Source organism: Protopterus annectens, chromosome 3.part1, assembly GCF_019279795.1.
Source record: "Protopterus annectens isolate FY-2018-M chromosome 3.part1, PAN1.0, whole genome shotgun sequence".
NCBI classification, from domain to species: domain Eukaryota; kingdom Metazoa; phylum Chordata; order Ceratodontiformes; family Protopteridae; genus Protopterus; species Protopterus annectens.
This window is the reverse complement of record NC_056732.1, coordinates 1279706065-1279719081: the sequence shown is the minus strand read 5'-3', so window position 1 is coordinate 1279719081 and position 13017 is coordinate 1279706065.

Genomic DNA, 13017 nt, shown 5'->3' with positions numbered 1-13017 from the left:
AAACCAAAGGACTGATTACAGTAGCTTGCAAAGACCTGATAAAGATCAAGATACTAAAAGATACAGATTTGAAGAATATATTAGAGAATACCTTACATAAGGAATACACTTTACCCCAATGGAAATACATATATTTAGTCTCAAAGTTACTAAATCCAGTAAATTTAGAATATTAGGATGAAAGTGTCTCCTTAAATATTTTTACACCCCAGCTAAGCTAAGGAAAATGCTCCCAACTATAATTGACAGATATTGGAGATGTAATATAGGAGAGAGAGGAACATGGGAACACATCTTTTGGGAATGTGATGAACTAGAAGTTCTTAAGCAGGAGTTGCAAAATTATTTGAATACAATCACAGGAAATCAGGTGATGCTAAACAAGGAACTGATGCTTTTAAACTGGAGGGACATAGACCAGGCACCACCGACGAAAGACCTATTTTTTATGCTAATGTTAGTAGCAAAAATGAGAATCACTATGAAATGGAAAATGAACAAGTAGAAGATATAAAGGTAATGATGCAACATCTAAAAGAGCTTGAAATAAAAAAAGAACATAGAGTGAGTAGGAATAGTTTGCTTAAATGGTCAGCTTCGTCCCAAGTATGCAATGAAAGTGCATAATAATACTACATAAATGAAATGGGGGAACTGAGTGAAGGAATCTGTCAGAGATGACCTCCAAATGGTTTTAATGGTCCAGATGTAAATAGTTCTATAAGATGAGAGGGGGGTTGTGGGATTTAGAATCCAGACAATGGTGTATTTTGATGTTACTGTATAAGAGCACAGGTAAATACAAGACTTAGATGGGGAGGGGGGTTAATGTGACTGAGAAATTGTGTCAACATGGTATGTGTGGATCATATTAAATGGTTGCATGTAAGTATGTATTAAAACATGAAGATGTATGTTACAACTTCCAGTTCAATAATATATATAATCAACTGTATACATTTTGATTTTTTGTTTTCTAATGTTTAATTGCTCTTTAAAGATAACCAAGTTATTCATTTTGTTACTTATCATACAATGGGATTCTGAAATAAAAAAAAGAACAAAGGAATTATTTACAACTGTGAGCAATAAGGAGGTATCAAACTCCTGTCACATTGCATGAAAGTGCTGGAAAGGGTGACTGATAAATGAATACAGAGAGCAGTAGAAAGTAAGATGGAGATGAGCAATTTGGATTCAAATCAGGATGCAGCAAAACAAACTGAGTATTTGCAGTAAGACAGATAGTGGAGAAGAAGTTAAAGATGAGGAAAGAATTCAGCTGGGCATTTCTAGAAATGATCTAATGTGTATAGGTCCATATCTTCATAAATTCTTTACTTAGAATTAATAGAATGTTAGGAAATATTTTTGTCCTAAAAATGTCAGGACATTTGAAAATTTTCACATTTTGTTACGCAGGATGCACCTGACAACATAGGAACATCCCATTTAAAGGGGAAGAAAGCATATGACAACGTTGCAAGAAAGCTGATTTGTGCAGGTATTCAATGGGACCAAGTCCCATAAACATTGATAGAATTAGAGAAGACAATGTACAAAATCCCAATGTCACAAGCATGAGTAGTGATTGGACTCACAGATGGGTTAACAGTGGGAGTGAGTGAATCAAGGTTTATTCTAAGCCCACTGCTGTTCATACTGGAGATGGACTACATTAACAAACAGGTGATTGAGGACAGATCAACAAAGCTGTTGTATGCAGATGATGTGACATTACAGGAAGATTCTGAACAGGAACTTAAGAAAATGTTAGGGGAAGTGGAATGCAAAACTGAAGGCACATGGGATGAAACCAAGTGCAGAGAAATGTCATGGTGGCAAATGGAGAAATCAGAAGAAGCCGAACACTGAGGTAGAAGGGAAAATATTGGAACAGATTAACAGCTTCAATCATTTGGGAGAGGTGGTTGAGGAGATAAGAAGTCTGAATAAGGAGATTGAAGCTAGAATCAGAGGGACTGCAGCCAACTAGCATGGAGTGTCAGGAGTAGTATGTGAAAGAAGAATGTGAAAGAAACTGAAAAGTAAGGTGTACAAAACAATGCTATGGCCAGTACTTACATATGGTAGAGAGACCTGGACAGTAAAGGCAAAATAGCTGAGGAAGTTACAGCTGATAAAGAGGGGTGGTAGGATACACACTGTGGGGCAGATGAAGAAATGATGACATCAAAAGAGAAACCAAAGTAGCACTAATTTCAGTGAATGTCACAGAGAAGAGATTACAATGGTTGTGGTACATGTGCAGGAAAGCAGAAGAGAACTTGGTGAAGATGATCTGAGAGACACAGAAAGAAGGCAAGAGGAAACAAAGATGACCAATAAAGAGATGCATGGATTGCATGAGAGAAAACCTGTGACAGTCAGGCATGACTATGAAAGAAAGTAGAAGAGCGTCACTGAATTGAAAATAAGGTGGAAACAGTTGCTGTAACATCTCAACCCCCAGCCTATGGATAATCATTGAAGAAAACATTCTTTGAATAGCTTTTAATTGAATACTAAACATAGAAACTGCTTTTCATCATATAGGCAAATAATCACAAATATATTCATTGAATACTCATAGTTGGTCATCTGCAATGCATTGGGATACCCAGAAATGTGTATTTAAAAATATTTGAGTGTATGTTTTCAACACTATTTATAAGGGGATAATATTTTCAGTTATTCACATAAACAAGAGGTTATTTACTTTATCTTATACAGTGTGCACTTTGCAAAGTGTGTTTTTAAACATTATGTTTGTTTTGGTTGACATCAATGGATATTTGCGATGTTGGCCATTTATAATTATTTGGTTAATAAATTTACAATTGCCTATTCAATGGAAAACAGTTTTGATGTTTAGTATATGATTAAAAGCCATTCAAAGAATGTTTTCTTCTACAGTTAACCATAGACCCCCTCAACCCCATGTAGAAAATTGGAAAAAGGGCAGTAATAACAACTATGGTGATGACTGTTTAAAAGTTAATTATTTAATGTTCAAGGCAAAGAAAATGTGAAAAATGATGGATGAAAAAGGTAAGGAAAATGTACTGTATTAACCTTGAAGTCTGGAATGGAAAAATTTAAATGTGTAAGTAATTAAAATGTTTCTGTATGAGGGCATAAATATTTGTAAATGTAAATTGTACAAGTATTTATTTATTTATGTAGTTACAGGGAAATTCTGACTAGACAAAGGTCCTTTTTCAGCAGAGGCCCGGGGAGAAAAGCTCCACAGAAAGACATGGTAGATGGTAAACAATAACAATCAAGGTATGTATACAGTAGAGGTGATCATGACATGGAGAAATACAGGAGCAAATTAGGTACAATTCTGTTTTATAGTGATAGTGGAGATACTTTATCTAAATCTGGGAACGGAGGGTTTATTAGACGGGGTTTGGAGAAGGACAAAGCCAGTGAGAATTTAGGTGAGATTTGAGTGTAGTCTTGAAAAGGAAGGGTAGTTATGGTTGTGGGAAGGTTGTTCCGGAGCTTGGATATAGCGCAGGAAAGTAGTGCTTCACCTGCTGAGTCATTGGCTTTGGTGACCTGGAGTAGATTTTTGTTGCAGGAGCGTAGTGGTCTGGAAGAGTGGTAGGGTTGGAGAATTGTATGGAGCGATGGGATTCGGAGAGTGTGGTTTGCTAGTTTATGAGCAAAGGTGATTTGAGTTTGGTGTAGGAGTTGTGGAAGTTCAAGCCAGTGAAGGTCTCTAAGGGAGACACAGTGGTAGCTATGATAGGCATCAATGGCAAATTTTGCAATTTTATTGTAGCAGGCTTCGAGTTTGTGTAGGTCTGACTGTCTAAGATTTGTAAATATAAGTGATGCATAGAGTAGGGTGGAGATTAATTGGAAATTGGTGATAGAGATTCTTGCTGGTTTGGTGAGGTATTGGTGGCTTCTATATAAGGCACCCAGTTTTTTGTGAGCATTTTTTATTGTTAGTGATATGTGGGTGTCAAATTTGAGATTATTGTCAATCTGTACGCCAAGTAGTTTTGTGTGAACTGTTGGTGAAATTGAGGTATTATCCTTGGCTTGAATAGTAAGTGTGGTGTGTTAGGAGTAGACTTGGATGATTGGAAGTTGAGGAGTTTGGTTTTATTTGGATTGAGGAGAAGCTGGAAATTAGATAGCCAGCTTTCAACTGAAGATAAAGATTCTTGGGTGATCTGTTGAAGTTCTGTTAGAGTTGGGGCTGAGCAGATGAGGGTGGAATCATCTGCATACTATTTGAGGGAGGCATGTTTGGTGGCAGGTTGCAGATTATTGGTGAAAAGGGAGAAAAGTAGGGGGCTAAGGATGGAGCCTTGGGGAACCCCAAGAGTAACAGGGAGATGAGTGGATAGATTGTTGTCCCAGATGACTGATTGCTGGCGGCCTTGTAGATAGCTGTGGAACCAGTTTATGGCTTGTGTGGAGAAAGAGAGGTCAGATAGAGCAGAGAGTAGTAGATTGTGTGACACAATGTCAAAGGCTTTAGATAAATCCAGAAATACAGCAGAGGAGGTCATTGTTTTTGTGATGGAGGATAGTGTTGATGAAAGAGAGGAGAGCAGTTGTCATGCTGTGGTGTGGTCTGAAACCATGCTGGATATTGGAGAGGAGGTTATTGTTAAGGAGGAATTTGGAGACCTGTGAGTTGATGCATTTTTCGAGTATCTTGGAGAGGGGGGAGAGGATGGCAATGAGGTGGTAGTTGGAGAGGTCAGTGGAGGGGCCACCTTTGTGGAGGGGAATGATGTGTGATATTTTTCATAGCATAGGTACATAAGATTCAGATATTGAGCAGTTGATTAATATGGAAATGGGATAATCTAGGACATCAGTTGCTATCTTTAGGTATTCAGCGGGTAGGTAGTCGGTTGCTAGTTTTGTGGGTTTCAGTTTTGTCAGGAGTCTGTTTATGTAGGAGGTGGGTACTGTGGAGAGAAAGAATGTAGGGAGGGGTGATTTTGGGTTGGGTGAGGGGGTAATTAGTCTAGGGAAGTGTTTTTTTGTTAGGGATAGAACGGACTCTGTGAAGTGTTTATTGAAGGAATCAGCAATGCTACTGGTGGAGAGAGGGGTGGTTGGTAGGGGGGGGTGCTTACTTTTCCCTGGGCAGAGTATAGAGTTAATTGTAGACCAGAATTGCTTGGGGTTGTGTTAGGAAGAGTTTAGGGAAGTCTGATAGAAAAGGGCTTTGTCTGCTTTTACTTGCTTTTTGACCTTGTTACGTAGTTCAAGGAAGAGTTGCCTATCTGAAGGGTTTTTAGTTATGTGCCAGCGTTCCCATGTTTTATCCCTGGTTTTCATAAGACCCTAGTGTTTTTTTGTAGCCAGGGGGAGCTCATAGTTCTGATTCTGGTGTTTCTCAAGGGGGCATGGGAGTTAAGGATATTGAGAAAGGTACTGTTAAAGAAATGGACCGCTTTGTCTAGGTTGAGGTACTTTAGAGGTGACCATTTTACGTTCTGGGGGGAGGAGGTGAAGGAGTTGGTGTTAAAATTAGCATTGTTGCGAATAGGTCTGTGCATAATGGGTTTGCAATCATTAATGTGATTTTTTTTGTGGGAAGGTTTGAGAATGGTCACTGAGGGAGTCAGGTAAACAGCCTGCTGGGTAGGTGTGAGGGGCTTTGTTAACTAAGACCCATTCAAGAATGGTGTGGTTATTGGGTTTTTTATTGATCCAAGTGGGGGGTGGTATTAGCTGAGAGAAACCATGGAGATTTAGGTGGAGGCTGTTGCAGGATAGCCAATTGATGTTAAAGTCCCCAAGGATTATAGTTTCTTGGGGTAGGGAGAGACTGGCCAGTCTAGTAGGTTTTCAAAGGGAGGTATTTTTTGGCCTGGTGGGAAATAGCACCCTAAAAATTTTGATTGATTTTTTTAGGGTTTAATTTGCGGGTGGTGTAAAGTATTTCTTTCTTTTCAAAATGGGGAGCTGATTTGGTGAGAATTTGAATATTGAGGTGGTGTTTGTACAACAGTGCCAGGTGGGAGTATTTTCTCACTTTTGATGTGAGGTTTGAGCCATGATTTGGTTAGGATAAGGATGTCAGGGGAGTAGAGGCTTATGTAGGCATGGAGGTCTTGGATTTTATTACAGATGCTTCTGATGTTAAGAGACATAATGAAGAGGTCATTTGGGTTCTTGTTGCTTGTGATTTGGATGATGGGGGGGTTGGTTGGAAGGGGGTTTGTGGAGATGTTGGTGTTTGTGGGGCCAGGGTTGGGATGTACATCTCCACTGAGAGCAAGTTTAGAGAGAGTGTTGAGAATATGTTTTATATATGCAGTAAAAAATGTGTTGTATTTTATGGATATTTTATGTTCAAATGTGGTGGGGGTTTGGTAATTGAGTAGTTGTACTGGGAGGAGGTAGTTTGTGGTTGAGGTAATGAAATTATGTAGAGGGATTTTGAGGGGAGTTGATGCGAGAGTGCAGTGGAAATGGTTGGGGGTTATGACTGTAGCTGTTTGGTAGGATGTAATGTAGGCTAGACTAGTGCAGGTGAGGATAATAACAGTATTACCTAGTGGCATGGTTGCTTTGGTAAAAAACATATTTGCTGACAGACTAAAAAAAAATGAAAATATATATATATATATATATATATATATATATATATATATATATATATATATATGCCTGATATACAACTGGCACAACTAAAATGGAATAAATGGTCAGTGACCACAAAAAAAGCACTCACCACTATGTAATGTCTAAGCTAGTTTCAAAAAAAGAGGAGCCTAGACCCCTCAAAAACTTTCTAGCCCACTTGGGTTATATAGCTGTCTAAAAATATTAAATAACACACTTTTCATGTAGTAATGATCACTATTATAAATTGAAACCAGGAAAGAGTGAGCTCGTAAGCACAATTCAAACACAGCAAACCAAAACATTTTAGTGTCCATGTACTAATGTCCAATATAAGAAACAGGAATAATAAATAGTCCCAATGTAGCCATAAATCAGGGTTAATGCCACAATCTCTAAATACTGGAACACAGGAGCTTATCAAGATGTCCCCACACTAAATAGTACAAAACAGTCAGAATAACACATGTAGGTCCACAAATAAATCAGAAATGATACTGTAGAAATGACCTTTCCCTGATACCATCATCAATTGAAAAATACCAGAATCTGACGTAAATCTATGCAAAAAGTGCAAACATAAACACAAACTGTAAAGTCCAAGCTAGAAACCATATGACTTGCTGAATAGTCATGAAAACAATGAGGCATCTGCTGATTTAGACAACCGCCGACCGCGGTATGAGGCTCCCTGATGCAAATGGTATGAAACATCCCCCAACAATAAAAAACAGTACCTGGTAGAACTCCTGGAAAAAATCAGTAGTATATATGAAATCAGCTCAGGCAATAAATCATGTGTTCCCCAAGTCAAGAACCGAAACAAAGCTAATAAATCTTGTTTGTTAAAAAATTATGTAAATTGGACTGACACTAAACCAATTGGAAGAACTCCACGTTGCTGAATTACTCATTGAGCAGAAAAGTAAATTCAAAAACATCTGAACGGCCGTTTGTCCCTGCCAGTATCCTCAGCCCTGTAAAGTCAAAAAGCAGAAATATAAATCCCAGACTGAGACCAGGTCTCATAACATTTAAAGATTGCTGAATCAGCTGAAAAAAGGTCGACCTTCGTTGCAACCTGTTGAGTTTTGTTTGTTCATAGATGTTCATAGTTTAGTACTAGGCTAACTGCCCTTATGGGCCATTTTAAGCCTAGGCAGTTACCCCATGTGAGAATCAAACCCTGTACCTTGTGTCTGCAAGGTAACCACCTTAACAGTTATGTCCAGAATATAGTCAAAACAAACCTCCACTTTCTCAAATATAATGTCTTCTACAGCATAGACATTTCACTATCCAGGTTTTCTGAAATTTTCAGACCTTTCTTCATTTCATTTCTGCTTTTCAATACTGGTTAAGTTAGCAACCACGAATGCTTTAACTCAGACTTATACTGGAGGAAAACCATAACCATTGGTAGATCTTTTTAGGTTCTTCTGCTAGAAAGAATTCCAGTGTAGATCTTGCATCACTGGGGTTGATTCACTCTTGTTGTGTTTGACTCCTGGTTGTCATTTTCTGTCCTGTGTGCCGTGTTCTGGAATGCCCCCAATTTACACTGTAGTTTCCCTGGTTCTTCGGTATTGGGTAAGGCTCATTTATCTGTAAAGGGATATCCAAAAGGTCTAAAGCTGACATAATATGAGGATCAATCATTGCAAGCAAAATGGATGCTAGTTACTGTTTTCAGTAAGTGCTGTGGAATTTTTTTTTTTTACATCCACTTTGGGAACCACCGACAATACCCATGCTAGAAAAATACATTCAAGAACCCAGTATGGGAACAGAGGCCACAGGCTTTTGATTTTCCATGTATCAAAAACAAGTATGCAACCAGATGAACTATTTACATACAAGTACTAATGAGTCAAACTTTTTTACATGGCTTTATTACTTCAGTCCTAGCAATTATGCACGTTGATGCAAACAAAAACACAGCTAAGGACAGAACTGTTATTGAGAATGTTTTGTGTGAAGGTCTTTATAATAATTTATTAACCTCATGTGTACAGTTTCTATCCTCCCTCTTGGTCTACATACTGTAGTATATCACAAGTAATTGTAATGCATAGATGTACTGCATATGGCTTCTGAAAGGCTGGTATAAGTCAGAATGTGAATGTTTTCTGAGTTATACCACCCAGTTTATAAAATAAGTTACAGTAAATGCTTTTTAACAATATGAGACAGAAAGCTGTTGGACATTTCCCACATATCACACAGATTTACAAAGAAATGGAGCTATGACTATAAGGCCTTGTAATTGACACCTTCCAAGTGATTAAGGCAGTTACTGTGACTAGTGTAGATAGATGTTCATACACAAAAAGTTAGAATGCTTCAAACTTACACCAGACACAATACTCAGCCAAGGCTGGTATGATGCACAAGATGAAAGCTTATATGCCTCAATCCACTAGAATGACTAGAACATAGCAAAATGTTTATTAAAAATGAAAATTATAATGGAAATTTTGTTTTATTTATTTATTTTTTTGCTTTATTTACAAGAATAGGTCAAATAACATGACCCATTTATAGAACAGATGCTGTGTGCAAAGCTTCATCATAAAATGTATAAAGTAACACTCAATGTTTAGTTATATATTAAAATTTTACAGTAATGTTTATGTTCCCTATTTAAATATCACCACTTGAAATGATGAGTGCCAAAAAGCTGGAAAAAAAGACCTAAAACTAGGAGAAAGGTGAGTCTTAAAAATCACTCTTCTCATTAAAACTTCTTTTTTGGGAGGAACTTTCCCCATCATGCCCCACACTTCTATATACCAACTCCAAGATCACCATACCGCAGTGAAAAGGGAATATTCTGAGAAATGAAAACTCGGGCTTGGTATATACAAATCCGATCTTTTGGCCATTCAGTCTCCACGTTTTGAGACTCAGTCTAACACATCCTGACATTTCAAATGGTTACCAATGTTTCACTTAGGCTTCACTTCACCAGATTTACAAAACTGAAACAGTATGCCTCATGCCTCAGTGTCGCTTTCCTAATATTTGTGGCAATCCTACATCCCAGTTCCATCAGCACTCAGAGGATCCCTCAAGATCCTGCCTGGCATTTGTTACTGAACCATATCTCCACTTTTCTAATTACAAATAGCACTGAGAAGATGGCATAATTCAAATACACTAATGGTGTGAATAACAAGACAACTGCCATGTAACATGTATTACTCACATATTTTTGTATGGGTAGGCTGCTCATATTATAGAAGTCAAAATGTTTATATTTCATGACATCCTGAAGTATGTATGTCTCACTTCACATAATTATGTAGGGCCAGTGTTTGGTTAGGGTATTCTGTGGAGTAATCACTCTGCAACATAGGCAGTTGCAGCAGAGAACACAGAAATCTCATTACTTGCATTCTGAGTAATACCGTTGTACTGCTCAATTCTTCAAAAATGATATTGAAGGCAAGTACAATCTTCCACCACTAAACTGACATGTACAGGCTAATAAATAATCAAGATGAATGCCCACACAGCTCCTGGCTGTCTGCCTTAAAAAGTGCAAAGACAGAAAAGTTAACATCCCACCTACTCACCTGAACAAATGCTCCAGGGGATACATGGACAGTAACTCACATACCATCCCTGTTCCAGATATTCCTGCCTACATATATAAGTCTGATGTATTCCTTGTGCAGAATATACACTACAGTAACTACATACCTACCCCCACACAGCCTGTGTCCCCAGACAACCCCCCACACCTTTAACATCACGTGTATCCTTTAAATAAGATGCACCAGAAGAGTAGTAAATTAGTGCATAAAGAGAAATCCACCAAATAATCCTTATCCCTAAACATTCCACCCCATCATACTCATGCAAATAAGATTGTAAGCTAAAGGTCTGCTGTACTGCAATATGCATCATATTCTGAGAATTGAAACCTACATTTTTTTCTGAATAATCTATGCAATATCATGCTTTGTCTTCTAATCTGAATATTATGCTATGATTTTAGTTCTGAATACCCTGTCTGTTGAATGCATTATTTGTATTGCTATTCTAAGTACATCTGAACATCCCATGTAATGTTGCACAATGTTTGTCAGAATAACTGAGCTGCACTTGTTAGTGTACTCAATGTAACTTGCAAGAGCTTTTCTCCCCTGGCCTCCACTGAAAAGGGGCTTCTGCCAAGTCAGACTTTCCCAGTCAACAAATGCAAAAAATAAATAAATAAATGAGTACCCAGCATACAGTAATAGGCATAGCTTCCATACATACTGACACTTTTCAGTAAGTATCAAAATCTGTACTCCACAGTAATCTTCTGCTGTCTGAACAAGCCCACTTACAAGTATACCCAATGGAAGTGCAACCCATGCAATGATGAGTGATCACATATTATACAGATGAGCCACAGTAAGATGAGCAGTATCTGTGTGGTGTCCATCTCTATTAGCTCACTGCACATAAATAAATCTACATTACCAATGCAAATCATGACATCTGAGGTTCCACTCTAGGCTATGTATTTTCAAAAACATAACACCCTTGTAACACCCTTATAACAGGATGCACAGGACAGCTAGGTGCCCACATTGTATATACATAGTTCACAACACTCTAGCTGATGGACTAGATTTACCACATACAGTTCCCTCCTGATACTTAGAGATGTGTTGTCCATTACTGCCAAAAGGCAGTGTATGTTTCCATGTACAAACACATTTATCCATCTCCACCATCAAAACAATGGTAAGTAATGACAGAACTGAAGCAATTATGTACAAAAACCTGTTTACTAAGCTGTAGGTCTAAAGTAAGTAAAAACTGCAAGAAAAACCCAGCCAAGCTAAAATTTTCACTGTGTGATATCTTAAACCTCATGTAGTGAAGACCCATGGGATTTTGGAATGCTCTACCTTTAGCTATTAGAACAACCCAAAATCTTGCCCAGTTCAAAACTTGTCTATACAGGTCCACATGGAACTGTACTTGCACTCAGCCCCCTTGAATACCTAATACTAACATTACATTTTTCCTTACTAATATGTTTACCTAAAATTCCTCCATACCATAACTGTTCTCTAATTTTTTTTTTGTAATATATCACTGCTATTTGTCTGACCACTGAATTGCTAACAGTTTTTTTCCTAATTTCCTTGATAATTATATATTACCATTGTATATAATTTTCTTTTTATTGTAGTGAGGAGCTTTTCTCACCGGGCCTCCACTGAAAATGGACTCTGTATAGCCCAGCGGACTTTCCTGATACTGCAAATAATTAAATAAGTATGCAAATGACCTTTCCACTACAGGAGGTTTAAGGTATCTCATAGTGAAATTTCTAGCTTGGCTGAGATTTTTCTTGCAGTTTTCAGTGTATATTTTGTCTGCATGTCCTTTTTACCCTTTGATTTGTAGGTCTAAATTGAATCATTTCATCTTGAAAAGCAGGAGGCTAATTAACATCTTGTTTCCTGAGATTTTCTAAAACAAAATAAAATACTTGCTTTCTGAGAGCCTTTCTGTAAAATCCTGTACTGAAAACACACTTTGTTAGATTTATAATATCTGAGACATCATCTCAGTTCCAAAAAATGCTAAGTATGATAGCTATTTGCAATACAATGGCTATACCATATATATATATATATATATATATATATATATATATATATATATGTGTGTGTATATATATATATATATATATATATATATATATATATATATATATATATATATATATATGTGTGTGTATATATATATATATATATATATATATATATATATATATATATGTGTGTGTGTGTGTATATATATATATATATATATATATATATATATGGTGTTAATATCAAAGATCTGCCTGTAGATGTTGATTTTACATTGCAATTTTATGAAAGAAAATCTGCATTTTGTTTGACAAGAAAAACACTAGTGTTAATAGTGAAACAAAGGGCTATATTTCTGTAACTGTTCAAGACAGATCCAAGATACAAATGAGGGAATTTTTCATCTGTTCAAGAGCTTTCCAGTGATGTATGAAAAGGGGGGATAGCATACTGCTGTTTTGTGATATTGCTAAATCTAGACAAATTATACTTATAATAATTTCACAATATTTCAAAACAATATTAATCTCCAAATATATATTTGTGTTAGATGGTAGGTATCAGCGGTAACATTGTGAGCCTTAATGTTTTGTATGAAATGGCACCATTTATTCAGCTGTGGGTCACACAGCCTTTACAAAATTAATGCAGTTATGAAGATATACGTAATAGTCATAACGGCTTTCCCAAAAAAGCATTTACATCTCAGAATGTCTTCACATTACCCACCATGTTTTAATGTAATTTTTTACTAACACCTACTTCTTGAATATACCACTCCCAGTATGACAGCATTACA